This window comes from Marmota monax, unplaced genomic scaffold (assembly GCF_021218885.2).
Source record: "Marmota monax isolate L192 unplaced genomic scaffold, Marmota_monax_Labrador192_F-V1.1 WCK01_AAM20220418_F8-fsc00063, whole genome shotgun sequence".
Classification (NCBI taxonomy): domain Eukaryota; kingdom Metazoa; phylum Chordata; class Mammalia; order Rodentia; family Sciuridae; genus Marmota; species Marmota monax.
The window spans coordinates 5248940-5265326 of record NW_026693726.1 but is presented as its reverse complement, the minus strand read 5'-3'; the positions used below and the strand labels follow the sequence as shown (position 1 = coordinate 5265326).

Here is a 16387-nt window from a genome sequence, read left to right as displayed (position 1 = left end):
TCATTCCCCTTGGTCTAATTCAATGAACTTCTATTCTTCCCTCTCTATTTCCCTTTATTGTGTGTTAGCATCTGCATATCAGATAGAACATCTGGTCTTTGGTTTTGGGGGATTGGCTTATTTCACTTAGCATGATAGTCTCCAGATTCATCCATTTACCAGCAAAAGTCATAAAATCATTGTTTTTTTATGGGCAAGTAATATTCCACTGTGTATATATACCACATTTTCCTTATCCATTCATCTATTTAAGGGCACCTAGGTTGGTTCCATAGCTTAGCTATTGCAAAATTGAGCTGCTATAAACATTGATGGGGCTGCATCACTGTAGTATGATGACTTTAAGTCCTTTGGGTATATACTGAGGAATAGAATGATGAGTCAAAAATAGTGGTTCCATTCCAAGTTTTCAGAGGAATCTAGGATACATTTCGACATAATCACAAAAGCATGGAACATAATTTGCTCTAATTCAGTTCTCAGCACTTGCCTCCTACCCCTAGCTCCCTCCCTCTACTCATCTTTTGGCAATTTCTTTATAGTTTTGTTTCTAATTAGTATCTTGTGACTATATTTGTCATTGGAATTCACTATGCTATACTCATGTATGTACACATGAAAGTCTTGTCAGATTTATTCCACTGTACTTCCCTTTTCCTGTCTCTTCTTCCTCTCCCTCAATCCCTTTTTCACTCTACTGATCTTTCCCCCCTTTTGATGAAACCCTGCCCTTATTTTGGATTAGCTTTTACATATGAGAGAAAACATTCCACCTTGGCTTCTGGTCTCCAGTTCCATCCAATAGTCTCCAGTTCCATCCATTTACTGGTAAATGACATAATTTCTTTTTTTTTTTTTTTTTTAATCACTGAGTAATACTCCATGTATACATACCTCTTTTCTTTATCATCTGTTGAAAAGCACCTAGGTTGGTTCCACAGCTTGGCTATTGTGAATTGAGTTGCTATAAACATTGATGTAGCTGCATCACTGGAGTGCGCTGATTTTAAATCCTGTGTGTGTGTGTACCTATATACACACACACACACACACACACACACACATATGGAGGAGTGGAATAACTGGGTCAAATGGTGGTTCCATTCTTAAGTTTTTGAGCAATCTCTATACTACCTTCCAGAGTGGTTGCACTAATTTGCAGTCCCACCAACAATATATGAATGTACCTTTTTTCCCCACATTTATTATTTGTATTCTTGATAATTGCCATTTTGACTGAAATGAGATGAAATCTCAATGTAATTTTGATTTACATTCCCTAATTGCTAGAGATATTGAACATTTTTTCATGTATTTGTTGACCATTTATGTTTCCTTTTTTGAGAAGTGTTTGTTTAGTTCTTTTGCCCATTTATTAATTGGGTTATTTGGGGGTTTTGGTGTTAAGTTTTTTGAGTTCTTTGTATATTGTGGATATTAATGCCCTATCTAAGGAGCAGGTGGAAAAGATCTTCTCCCATTCTATAGGCGCTCTATTCATGTTTTTAATTGTTTTCTTTGCTATAGAGAAGCTTTCTAATTTGATGCCATCATACTTATTTTTTTTTTTTATTTCTTGCACTTTAGGAGTCTTGTTAAAGAAGCTGTTTCCTATGCCATCAAGCTAGAGTGTTGGGCCTACATTAAATAAACCTTTTTTCATTCGTGACAAATACTATTAATTATAACACAAAAGTCAAAAGCAACCAAAATAAATTTGCATTTATTCCATATAACAGCAGTAATTTCTCATGTATATCAAGAAATAAAAACTAAAATTGAGGAAACCTCAAAGGAAAGGTGGCCTTATTTATTTATTTATACTGGGGATTTGAATCCAGGGGCCCTTTAACATTGAGCTATATCCCTAGTCTTTATTATTTTATTTACTTTATAATTTTGAAACAAGTTCTTGATAGGTTGCTGAGGGTCTCATCAACATGCTGAGACTGGCCTCATACTTGAGGTCCTCCTGACTCAGCCTTCCAAATCACTAGGATTAGAGGCATGTGTCACCACACCCAGTTGAGGGTAGCCTGATTGTTTTTTTTTACATTGTATAAAAATGTAAAACCTATGTCCATTAAGACATGATTATCTGTAATATAATCAAAATGCAATAAAAACAGTCCAAGATACATTAAATTTTTCTAAAGTGAAGTATTTGAAAGGATTCTCTGGTCACTCTTAGAATGTAATATTTTCTAAATAAATACTGAAATTTGCTCTTGAATTAATTCTCTTCTCATTGTGTGAAAAGGTCCCATTTAGGTTTCTGATTATAGGAATCCAGAACATTCATATCTGAATTTTTTTGTAATTGTGTAAAATTTAATGTTATTTTTAAAGAAAGGAATGTGAAAAAGAAAGTGGAATAGCTTTCTTTTCTATCTTTCAAAACAAAATTACTGTGTTAATAGAAAAGCTAAGCGCAAATCCCACTGAATGCATTATTTGGGTAGCTTCATTTGAAGCCAAGAAATAACTTAATAGTTCTGTGACCTGCATTTCCCTTTATTAATTAATGGCAGATTATAATTTCTGTTCTAAACTGCAATGTATCGGGTTCATAGACTTTCTTGCTAGCAGCCACAATGACATGGGCTTATGAACTAGAGGAGAAGGAAGAGCATACACAATGATAAATTTTGTCATATTCTTACCTACACTTAGAAAGTCAACTTAAAACTTTATTTTGAGGGCTGGGGTTGTGGCTCAGCAGTAGAGCACTCTCCTAGCATGTGCAAAGCTCTGGGTTCGATCCTCAGTGCCACATAAAAATAAATAAATAAAATAAAGGTATTGTGTCCAACTACAACTGGAAAAAAAAATACACACACACACACACACACTTTGTTTGGAAATTAGTAGCCCTTTGGGGTAAACTTTGTTAGTCTGGGTTTTTTGTTGTTGTTTGTTTGTTTGTTGTTTAAGAGAAAGTTTCAAAAGCCAGACTACAAATGATGGACTGCATTTGAATCTCCATTCATTCTCTAACTAGCTAACTAAATTAGATGTGCATCATTGGATGGGTGACTTTAACATCTCAGTTCGTTTCCTCAACTTCAAAGTGGGCATCTTTAGGGGATTATCTGAATTAATATGAAAAGGGCTGAGACTACTACCTCGTTAGCAATAAGCACAATATGCATGCTACCAACTATAAGAGATCTTTCAATGCCAAGAATTTTCTATTCCATTTGTGTTCTGATTGAAATAACGCAATCACATTGTTGTACTAACAATATAATAAGAGGACTGATAATACTTGCTTTCTATTCAGGTTTCCAAACTAAAACTACATTGTTGATTAGCCTTCCAATTTTAGTCAAAGTTAAGTACATTGTACCTTTTATAAGATGACTTAAGCATGTTAATGTTGTATTTGTGTCCTACTTTCTACCCATTTGTGGTTTCATCATGATTATTAATCTTTGGTAACACAGTAATGTTATTTTAAAGAATACCAAGGAGTTAGTTTTATATGTATTATGGACAGCTATAACGTATAACAATGTTCTGTAAATAATGAAAAAAATCATTAAATGATGAGTTGCTCTATATAGGGAAAATTACTTTAAGCAAGTAATTTGTTTCCACTTAGTTTCCTTCACATCCCTGATTTCTTTCTTGGCAGCATGTTCTTCTGCTAAAGATCATTTTAATATTGATCTGATGGGATCATTCAATCAAAACTTTCCTTTTCAGAAATCAGAATCCCTTTTCCCACTTAATATAGAAGAAGGCACAAAATGTCTTTATAATTGTATTAGGATTCAACTACAAGCAGAAAAGTTATAAGACAAAGTTCTATGTTGCTATATCATATTCACTATAGACCAGTATATAAATGGCAAAGTCTTCAAAATAAAGGGGTTCAGTCTCAACTTCAAAGAAAATTTAGACACAATCTGAACATACTTCACTCTCTAACACTAGGAATTTATCCAGTTTAAAGCAAAGGATGGCATCTTGCCAAAAGTAATAGTAAATGTTTGTCTTTTTTCTTTCTCTGCTTTTCTCGTTAACCTATATTTATCTCTGCTTCAAAGCATTTGTGAACATTGTAACTACCTCATGAAACTTTGATGCAATATATAAACAAATGATCAGGTATATTATTTCCATAATCAGTCCTTGAATTTTAGTGGGAAAAAGGATCCTTAATCAACAAGACTTAAACCAAAATAAAGACTTAACTAAAAGGAAACTGAGTGTGAAATATGATATATCAAGAAATTTGTAATGTTTTGAACAACCAACAATAAAAAAATTAAAAAAAAAAAAAGGAAACTGAAGTACAAAAATAAACCAAAGATACCAGATTTACTGGTATTTGCTACCCCTAAATGCAAAGGACCAAAAAGTAAGGGTGGCTCTTGATGTGGACGTCCTATTCCTGACAGGGTCCTGCGGACAACCACTCTGGGCAGAGCATCTATGAGGACTATGGTCTACACTGTAGCGAACGTTTGGCTCTGCAATTGAACAGCTCTGGTGATAAGCCACTGTCACCTAAGAGGGTAAGAGATTTTATTTTTCTTTCTTTAAAAATAAGGAGGAAGCCAGGCACAGATTCAGGAGGAGGCAGGAGATTCACAAGCTCAAGGCCCACCTCAGAAACTTCTCAAGGCCCTAAGGTCCTGTGTCCAAATAAAAAATAAAAAGATCTGGAAATGTAGCTCAGTGGTAAAGCGCCCCTCAGTTCAATTCCCAGTATCAATCAATCAAGGAAGAAAATTAAGACATAATTTTGACATAATACACACACATTATGGTTTAGCAATAATGCTTTGCATTTAGAATATGTTAAAATGAATTAGCAATTTACATTGTTATGGTTTAGATGTGACATGTCCCCCAAAACTCATGTGTGAGACAATGAAAGAAAGTTTAGAGGTGAAACGATTGGGTTATGAGAGTCTTAACCCAATCAGTGAATTAATTCCTGGTAAGGATTAACTGAGGGGTAACTATAGGCAGGTAGAATGTGGTTGAAGAAGGTAGGTCCCTGGGGCTGTGCCTTTGGGATATATATTTTGTCCTTATTTAGCAGAGCTTCCTTTCTGCTTCCTAATGCCATGTTCTCAGCAGCTTTCCACGACCACATACTTCTGCCATGATGTTCTGCCTCATCCCAGGCCCTGAGGAATGTATGATGCTGATAGGTAACAAATTATCAGTCCTTTAGGTTAAAAACTACAAACTTTAAGTATATAACTTTTGCTTACGAAATTTATATAATGATACCAAAAAGGCCCAAACTGTTGGTTTAAAGCAAAGACAGTCCTCAAATTCATTAACTCTGCTTTTCTAAAAAAGTAGTGAAGGCAAACAATTGTGTAGCTATGGCACCACAAAAGCAAACCTACATGGAAACAGGTAGTTAAGAAATCCTCCAAATTTAGTTGTGACGAGGCCAAAAAATTCATTTCCATTGATTGCAGACACCCATGAATCATTCATGAAATGGCAGATGATGCTTAGACAACTTACTACAGGGAATTAAGTTAAAATCACAATTTGTAAAACTTACTGTTAACTTTGCTGGTCTTCTTCAGTTATACCAAATCTCAAGCTAGCAACAAAAGTCACAATGGAAATACCTATATCTTGATGCCCAAAAGAATCATAGCAAAAACAAAAAATCGACTTAATTTTATAAATAAATGTTTAAGTTTTAATTTATTCCTTATATCTAAATGTTGTAAACATTTGGGAATGACATATACAGATTTGATCTTCAAAATAAGGTAGGGGGTGTTAATGGAAGCAGCCTTATTTTATTTGCCATTTTACCTTAACGGGGATTCTGCCAAGGTCTGCTGACTCAAATTCTGCACCTGCCTAGAAAATAACATATATCTATCACTTTCCTTCCAAGGGGAAGTGAACAGCATAGCTAAAAGGCCTACTAACTGACCCAAACCAAATGCCAAGTGTTTTGAAAGTTACTGGGGTAACATTTACGTGAAATTCTACTCATCACAGACCTTCTCCCAAAGCTACAAACACATTCTACCATCTTGATAAATAGAATACACAAGTCTGAATACACCTTTTATCAACAATCTGCAAACTACTCTTGCATTCTCAAGCATAAATGCTCTTGTTCTCTAGTGCATTAAAGCACAACTGAGAATTAGGGCCCACCCTAAATTACTCAGAAGAGATAGACACAAAGGCTGTACCCTCATAGACATGGTAACTCAAAAGATCCATAAGATATAAAGTGTTTATACTTTCCTTGTTGATTGCTTTCAAATACCAGCTATGTCAACACAAGTCATACTTTCAAAATACCAATATAAAAAGAGCTGTTATTCCAGAATTTAAATTAACTAGAAAAAATCAGGGTCTCCCATGTTTCTAGTGTATTTTTCAACAATAGATATATGCATACTAATACTGTTTTTGCTTGTCTGTCCATATGATAACACCAAAGTCATTCTAAATGAAGACCGCATAGATTTTGTGATGGCTCAATCTCACTAAGCATAACACACCTACCTTAAGAAGTATGGGCCTTCCCAAGGGCACATTCTGAAAGCACTGTGTACTACATAAACACACACTTACTTATTACAGACTGAATTCTGTTGTTGTTATTGCTATATCCTTTACTCATATGGCTGGAATAAGGCTATGAATAGGATTTGATGGATAGTTCTGAAACCATAAAACAAACAAAAAATTGAACATGCAGTGGTAGAGTGCATGCTTATCAGCACTAAATCGCCAGCATGTCTTTCTCTGTCTCTGTCTCTTTCTCTTACACACACACACACACACACACACACACACACACTCACGCATGCACGCAATCAGAAAACCCAAATTCAACACAGAAACATTAACAAGGAAATAAGGAAATAAACATACAAACTTAATACTGATATTCCTGTCTAATAGTTTTTGGTAATTCTTCTTTATGGTTCCCACAGCACTTAGACTACAAGAATAAAATAATGGGCATCTCTGAAAAGAGGACTGGAAGGAAGGAGGGATAGCTAATCGAGGAATGGCCAAAGGGAAAAGGAATGGAAAGACAGTAAAGAGGATTATGGTGTTGAATGAACTTAGTTTCAGGGAAACTAAGCCAATTTGTTCATACTACTGTGGGTGTTGGGGGGAAAAAGAAGAAAGAAAAGCAGAGGAATATGGCAAAACTGCTTTAAAAACTGAACTGTCAAATGGTTTTCGATTGATAGCTTTGTGTCAATAACATCCATCAGAAAGTAATTTCCACCTAACAGTGAGTTCAGCAATCCATTCTACATATTAAATGCAGAGATGTCTACCATGTGAGACTGGACTGCGATTATATTCTGAATAGTGAAATGATTGGGGCTTTTTGTCAATTGTCAAAAAACCTGTTCTGTAGATCATCATGCCTAACATGCTGTCATCTGAAGGAAATACAACAAAAGTAGTGATACAATCAAACATGGGCAGATTTTGCCTAAAGTAAATGTGTGTGTGTAAACAAACAAATACGTGTGTATGTATATATATGCACACACACACACACACACACACATATATATATATAACACATATTTAAATATTCTACATTTAGTTTAAATTAGTGTTGATTTTCAGTAGATAGTGTTCAAAGCCTGATAGCTATAGTTCAAATCAAGCTGTCCATCTCTCAGTTAAAAGCAGGTAGTCTAGTAAGTCTTCTTACACCTTTGAAGAAAGGATTCAAAAGTCAACAAATACTCATTTGAAATGTACTTTCAACAATGTCATATCCAATATGCGCAGATTTTCTTTTATGCTTTGATATGCTTAATTTAAGTTTTAGTACTCTGCATTTAGTATGTAACAATTGAGTATATTAGCACCCCGTGAAATATATTATGCTTTACCATATCATAGAGAACTTCTCTCCATGTTAGTACTGAATAACTGGGTTATACCGAAGTATGTGTGAATAATTCTTCACCTGCCCACCTTTACCCTATCCTTCTACCTCAAATCTTCCAGTATAAAGAAAATAAACTTATAAATAAATCTAAAGTCCATATAAATTCACAGTGAGCTCAACTTTCCATAGTGAAGGGAAAATTACATTTCAAGGCTATATTGTCAGGCAGATTTATCTAACTCTTATTCCTGTTTTGATTATCAATGCCAAGTAAATTTTATTGGCTGCCTTTAAGAATGCTTAAAATGTGAAGCTGGAATGGAAATATTGACCTAGCTATAGATTAAAAAGCATAGTTTCGTTTGTTAAATGAATTTTGCCTTTTTAATTCAAACTACAGAATTCCCTTTTCCATATATTCAACTCTGAAATTTGCATTTATGTTCACAGATACAACCCCTTTGGAAAGTCTGCAAAAATATAATTAATCATGCTTCTGAATAAAATTCTGAAGGTGTATTCAACAAAGTTGCCCTCAAGAACATTTTATCCAAAACACCATACACATTTAAGACCCACAATATTTTTATAAAATGTGTCCTACTCAGTCTGGAAAATGAAGTAAATCAGAGAAGCTAAAGTTCTATTTGAACCAAGTCTGCTCTAATCTCAAGATTATACCACTTCTTTTCTTAAATAATTGAAAAATATTTCCCCAGAGGTATAAATTATCATAATTTTTAAGATACAGGTTCTATAGTCACTATTTTCCAACAATCTATTCTTTGCAGTGAAGATGATTCATCCAGTGAACCACAGATACCACCTGTAACCTAAAATTTCTAATATTACAAAAGAGAAAGAATGATGGTTCAAAATATAGCATGATTACAATGAAAAAAGGAATGTAAACCCCATACTACTGATCCTAAAAGGTGAGTCTAAAAAAGGTCCTGAGTGGAACTTTATATTTTTGAGGTAGATATTAAAAATGTTACCATGTTTCACAGTTTGAAATAAAGGTTAAAAGTTAAGACCTGCTAATGGAGTATAAATAAAATAATGTTTGATTTCTAAATTGATTTCAAAGTTTTCAATGTGAATATAATTTTTATATATTACACTTACTGCCACAAATACACCTGTAATTAGGGCTATATTTAGGCAGAAAATGAAGCTCAGTAGTTAAAATCAAGGTCTTTGGAGTGGCAAATAGCCACTTACGTGATGTGACCTTGGAAAAGTCACTTAACCTCTCATAGCTTCAATTTCCTTATCTGTTATTCTGAAGATAACTGAAAACATTTACATAATGCCTGGCACACAGTAAGAGAACAATAAATAATAGTTGTTGTTATTAGTATCAACAGTAGAATATTTACCAAGTGTACTTGTAAAAGAGATGTGAATTAAAAAATGAAATGTTTATACATTTTTAAAATTTACATTAAAAAAACCTGTTTTTTTAATGCTTGAGTAGATAACTTTCAAATCAACTTTGTTCTATATAGATACACAAAACATAGCCAACCAATTAAGATGGTGTGAAATTGCCACACCTTCAGGGTTTTCCTTTCCTTGACTATGTAAATGTAAAACTGGAAGCCTTAGCCTTTAATTCTTCCCTGATTAAGCATATTTGAATAAATAAAATATCCAACACAGCTAATTTTTCATAAAATTGAAAACTGAGTCTTAAATATACTGTGTAAGTTAATTTCCTAACTAGAAACAAACATAAGGAGCTATGTCTAATTTGTATTTACAGATGCAGATTTCAAAGACTCTGAATATAAATAAATTCTTGATATTTATTACCACATAATTATTTTAACAGACATTCATTCTATCTTTACTATAAATCAGGCACTGTCCTAAGGACTTAGGGAAGCTGCTCTGAACAAGATGAAATGGTCCAAATGTTTGTAGTGTTTATATTCTAGAAGTCCAAGCCATAAGTAAAGAAATAAGTAATGATGAATGTATCTAGTATGAATAAATATTATGATAAAAATAAATCTAGATTGTGTGATAAGGAGTGACTAAGGAGGTATTTCTGATTGATTTACAAAAAATTGTGACTCTACGTTTTATAGCCAAAATTTATATTAACATTTCTATTCATTTATACTACTTTGGTAAGAAGTGAAAAATACTACTACTCAAATATTTTACAAATAAAAATAAATATAGGACTAGGGTTGTATCTCAGTGGTAGAGTGCTTTAATCTAGCATGTGTGAGGCACTAGGTTTGATTCTCAGCATCACACAAAAATAAAAATAAAGGCATTGTGAAAAAATAAATACATATAAACATTTTTCCAGGAAAGAAAATTAAAATTTAAATTATAATTGACTCATCCAATAGGTATAAACTCTTTCCCAAAATATATAATAACCACTAATAAACAGATATGGCCAGCTTACCTTTAAATATCATTTCCAACACATTCATAAAGAACGTTCATCATAAAAGAAAAATGTAGAAAAATATACATTTTGTTTTTATTTGTATTCATTTTATTTTCCTATTAATTTTTTAAGTCAATTAAAAACATTTAATGTTGCTTAAAAATAAACATATTCCAACATAAAGGATTCAAACTTTAACTCACCTGTGCCTGTACACAGTGCAGAAGATCTATAAAACTGTAGCCAAATCCAAGAGAAATCTGCAATATAAACAAAAAAATACATGAATAAAATCTGCAGGATCCTGTTGGACTCCTTAGAGTAGATGTGAATTTTATAAAAAATACACAAGTAATATTTGTTAACTGCCAGAAGTAACTCAAGCAATATTCATTAGTAAGAGTTCTCCATTAAATTGGACAGTAAATCAAAAGGTCGTCTTGTGCATTACTTCTATTTGTACAAAATAGTTAGAAAAAGTGTAGAGTAACATTTCATTGTGAATTGTGAGGTTTCTACAGGTTTTTGTTTGCCATCATTATACTTTATTAAAACTCTTGTCTAATCATTAGCCTTCACCACCAGAGTGAAAGCTAAGTAAAAGCAAGAGGAGGCTTCAGCTACCCATTTCCACAATGCCATGCCTAGGACCAGTCCAGTACCTAACACATGGAAACATGCAGCAAATGTTTATTGGGTAAATAAATAAAATTCACATAATGATCTTAATTTGCCAAGATGTACAGTTTACCTATATGAAACAGAAAGGTCTGGAATTACTAAAATAAAAATCTATATGGTAACTGTTTAAAGGAAATACAAAAAGGAATAATTTGGTATATCAAGAAGTATCTTCATGGGAGTAAAAATTATTGTATATGACAACCATAATAATTTGCAAGAAAAAGGGCGCATAAGAAAAGAAAGAACTGAACATTTTCAATAATGAAGGCAACTGCACATTTCTTCAGAGTGTGCATCTGAGAACAAAAGCTGACCTGTGAGTGAGCCTACAGCTTTTTCTCTGATCCTTGCACCGCACCAAAGAATTTAATTTCTAAGATGCACAGTGAAAATATGAAGACAAGAAATATTGCTAATATTTTATCTATATTAATGTTTACTGCTTTTGTATATTTTATGGATATAAAAAAGAAAAAAACCTGAGTGATTACTACTAGTGGTGGTATTGAAAATGTGGCTTTAAAAAAAAATTAATACTACTAGATTTAGCTTCAAGGAATGTTTCTGCAACCGAGTTTCTTTTCCTTTAAAGGACATCAATAGGTAATAATTTATGCTTTGGATTCATTATCAAACTTAAAGCAGTGTTAATGACTTTTTAGAGTGCTTTATTGTTTAGCAAAGTAAACAGAACCTAATATGTTAAAAGTTTATTTGATATCCAAGTTATAATTTTTTTGGTTTCATAATCTAAGAGGTCTAAAGAGGAGAAATTAATAAAAAGAAATTCTAATTTTTAGCAGGACCTGACCAGTCTTGAAATCATATTCAATAAAACGCAATTAGGCTATGAGATAATTCGTTAAAAAAATAAAAGAAATCTAGATGCAAACAAGAAGTTACCACAGTAAATTAAACGACTAGATTCTGTTCAAATGGTAGTCCATAAGTAGTACACAACACACTGTTATGTAATAGAAGACATCAATTCTTTCTAGCAGTACTGGAGTAAATATATTCATTATGTTGGCCTATGTAAGCCAATTATAATTCCATACTAATAATTAATTTGCCCAAGGACATACACATGTAATAACTGTAAGCTAAAACTTGTGCTATTAGTAGGAACAATGCTATTAAACTGTTACTGCTTCTTCTGTTCTATTCAGAAAGTTTTACTAACATGCTAACATAACATATGGCAAAAGTGTCAATGCACCTATGCTAAAGAAAGGCGTATAGTAGACAAAGATATTTCCAAACATCCACATTATATTTCAGCATAAGTTTTAAACAAGAGGAATTAATAAACAGAATTACAAACTGTTTTATAAGTTTATACATTACTTAAAATAGTAGTCATTTAAAGTAACAAGACAGGTAATAAAAGCTCTATAATAAATAAACATCCAAGTACTCTTCTACCAGTCCCCTTTAGGATGCTTCCTTCAAGGAAAAGAGAGGAGGAAAAGACTGCCAGGCTCGGTAGAAGGACGGAAGGAAAGATAGGAACCTTCCTAGCAGTGTAGAGGAGATATATTGATCTTTTCTCTTAACTACCATGACCATTTCCATATGGGGGGTGGGGGGGCTGAGAAGATCCCCTCCTTTCCACAAAGCAACAGGTTACTGTTAGAATGCATGGTGAAACGGTTGAAAGAACTCAGGGTTTAGCATCCTCAGACCAGGTTTCAAATTCTGGCTTTATCACATAAAGACTGTCACTATTGATATCATTATTATTATCATCAGGTTAGGTAGGTGATTCAGGATTATGCAACTGTAAACTCAAATGTGAAATGAGAATAATGATGACCTCTTTCAGGCATTTAGGAAATATTAAATGAGATAATTATATAAAGCATCTGGTACATAGAAGGCATGAAAATTATGATCCTACAAAGCAGTATCCTGTTAAACTCAGTAAAATGAAGACAAATAGAGGCTTCAGACCCACCCAACCCAAAGTAGAACTGACTTTGCTTCAGTATCCTCACAGCTTTGTCTGCCTTTGCTTTCCTGAGAAATGCACAGGTGGGTACTGCTAGGAAATTTTGAACCAAGGCTATATTAAAACTATATCAAAAGTTAAAGAATACTTTAGGTATATTTCAAAATGTACTATAAAGTAACAGTAATCAAAGCAATGGGGAACTGGCAGAGGATAAACAATGGAACAAGAGAGTCCAGAAACACTCATATCCATGTCAATTCAGATTCCACAAAAGATGTCCTGGTATTCAATGAGAAAAAGATAGTCTTTCCAATAAATGGTAATAAAGACTGGTTACACATATAAAGGGAAGGAAAGATACTCTTTACTTTGCACCTTGCACCATGTGCAAAGATTATGACTGAATCATAAATTTAAAGTAAGAACTAAAACTTAGGCTAGGAGTATGGTTCAGTGGTAGAGCACATGTTCAGCACATACAGCCCTGGTTTCAATCCCAGCACCACAAAAAACAAACACCTGTAATACTTGCTGAATAAAGCATCTGAAGAGAATAATTATGTCCCTGGATTCAGAAAAAAAAAATTCATTTTTTTGATTTGTTCTTTTTAGTTATACATGACAGTAGAATATATTTTGACATATCATATATACATGGAGTATAACTCGTTTTTTGTGGTTATACCACATATGGAGTTACACTGGTTATATATTCATAAGAACATAGGAAAGATATTTCCAATTCATTCTTTCCCATTCCCATCTGGTCTCCCTCCCCCTCATTCCCTTTTATCTAATCCAGTGAACTTCTATCCCTCCACCCACTTACTGTAAAATAGCATCCAAATATCAGACAGAACATTTGGCCTTTGGTTTTGGGGGACTGGCTCATTTCACATAGCATGACAGTCTCTGGTTCTATCCATTTATCAGCAAATGCCATAATTTCATTCTTCTTTATGGCTGAGTAGTATTCCACCATGTTTATGTACCACAGCAAAAGAAATTTTTACATATGACAACTACAGAGCATACCATAAAAGAAAAATACTTATAAAGTGGACTTCCTCACATTTTAATGTTTCTGCTCTTCAAATTACATAATTTTAAAAATGAAAACACAGCTACAGTTTGAAAGAAAATATCTGTAAAATCGTCATCTAATAAAGGACTTATATCCAGAATATGTAAAGAGTTAAATAATTATCTGATAAAGAATGTGTCCAGAATACTTCACAAATTTTTATTCAATAATAATACAATTAATTCTTTTAAATAAGCAAACTATTTGGTAACTCGCCATTAGGATTGGTTGGGCCATATGACAAAGGCTTGGTCACCAGCCTAGGGAGCAACTAGGGTGTGGTGGAACCTTTAGGAGGTGGAAGAAGTCAGGTCATTGGGAGTGTGCCACTGGAGGGTGCATAGGGACCACAGGCCCTTCCTCTCTCTGTGCTTCCTGTCATTGGGAGTGTGCCACTGGAGGGTACATAGGGACCTCAGGCCCTTCCTCTCTCTCTGCTTCCTGACTGTCAGAAGGTGGAACAGCTTCTGCTCCACAACTCACTTCCAACAATGGAATACCCAACAACAGTGAAGCCAACTGACCAAGGACTGAAAACCATAAGCCTCCTTTTAAGTTACCTAAGGTGTTCTGTCACAGAGATGGAAATCTGACTAACACACTATAGGAAATACACAATGGGAAAAATACATACAAAATATTGATATCAGCAGTCATTAGGAAAATTGAAATAAGAACAATAAAATATCCCACGCATCCAGTAAAATTACTGGATGTTAACAGTAATTGTTAACAAGGACTGGCACAAACTCGAACTCTCACATCCACTGCTGGTGGGAAAATACAATAGCATGCCATTTTGGAAAACAGCTTGGAAGGTTACTATACAATCCAATAATTTCACTCTTTGTACATTTTCATCTCTCTTGGAGACGTCCACATAAAGCCTTGTATGTGAATGTTCATAATTGTTCACAAGAATGCCAAACTAGAAACAATAAAAAATGTTTAACAACTGGAAAACTGAAGAATGAATTCTATATTATAACAATACATGTAAGTCTCAGAAAAGGTGATTAAATGAAGTTAGACATGAAGCAACATCGTATAATTACATTTACTTGAAATTTCTAGAAAATATAAAAGTATAGAGACCAAAAAATATACCAGCTGGGTGCAGTGGTGTATGCCTGTAATTCCAGAGGCTCAGGAGGCTGAGGCAGGAGGATCGCAAGTTCAAAGCCAGCCTCAGCAACATCGAGATACTAAGCAACTCAGTGGGATCCTGTCTCTAAATAAAATACAAAATAGGGCTGGGAATGTAGCTCAGTGGTAAGTGTCCCTGAGTTCAAACCTCAGTACCCTCCCTAATAAACAAACAAACCAATGGTTTCCTGGACTGAAAATGGGCACAAGAGAACTTTTAGGGGAATAGCATTAATCCCCAAATAGATAGTGTTCTAAAGAAAGACCAGTTATGAGATACAATGTATGTACAACTGCACAAAACTTAATAAAGCAGTACACTTGAAGTGGAAATATTTTTGGTATGCAAATTATCTCAATTTTTTAAATGCTAATAAGTTTTTAAATGCTTTTTTTTTTTTTTTTTTTTACAAATGCACTTCTGTGTCCCAGTTATTTCTTCCTATGTGATAGCTAAAGTTATTTTGTCAGTGGAAACAGCTAAGGGTAAAGGTAGTTCTAAGAGTACCTGGTTGGTATGAAACCAATACCATAAAAAACATTAGCTAGCAGGTTGAGTTTACATCAACGCTTTAAGGCAAAAAAAAAAAAAAATCAGGAATGAGCCTTCATTACACATTAAAACTTATGGCAACATTAGAGCTGATGGGAAGGGGGTTAGAAGGAGTTGATCTCAATATCTTATTTATTTATTTATTTTTATAGTGCAAATCAGGCATTTTTTATACTTATTTTTTAGTTGTGCAATACCTTTATTTTGTTTATTTGTTTTTATGTGGTGCTGAGAATCGAACCCAGGACCTTGCATGTGATAGGCGAGCGCTCCACTGCAGAGCCACAATCCCAGCCCTTAGTTATTTATTTTTTAATGAATGGTCACAAACAGATCAAGAGGAAGCAAAGTGGGCCTGGGGTTGTGGCTCAGCGGTAGAGCGCTCACCTAGCACGTGTGAGGTCCTGGGTTCGATCCTCAGCAACACGTAAAAATAAATAAAATAAAGGTATTGTGTCCAACTACAACTAAAAGAGATTTAAAAAGAGAGAGAGAGAAAGCAAAGTGAGCTGGGAAGAAAATGAAGTAACACCTGTAATACTAGCTAAAAGAACATTCTAGTTTATGACTACTAGATTAAAAAAGCACCATACTTTACTTTTTGGTGTCACAACATCACAACATCATCAACATCTATCGTTTTTTGAGTACTTATTCTAAGAGAACACTGGGCTAAGAGC

General features: G+C 33.8%; 1 protein-coding gene across 16 annotated transcripts in view; it reads right to left on the bottom strand.

Annotated features, from left to right (window-relative positions):
- The window catches only part of Ncoa2 (nuclear receptor coactivator 2), a 262844-nt gene that overhangs the window by 162114 nt on the left and 84343 nt on the right, over positions 1 to 16387 (bottom strand). For 14 of the 16 annotated variants that reach the window (XM_058584414.1, XM_058584419.1, XM_046460502.2 and 11 more), the window contains exon 2: positions 10490 to 10546. The gene's annotated coding sequence lies outside the window, so the exon portion shown is untranslated. Of the gene's footprint in view, positions 1 to 5799; positions 5848 to 10489; positions 10547 to 16387 lie in introns of all 16 variants that reach the window. The other 2 variants (XM_058584420.1, XM_058584417.1) reach the window with 1 other exon arrangement.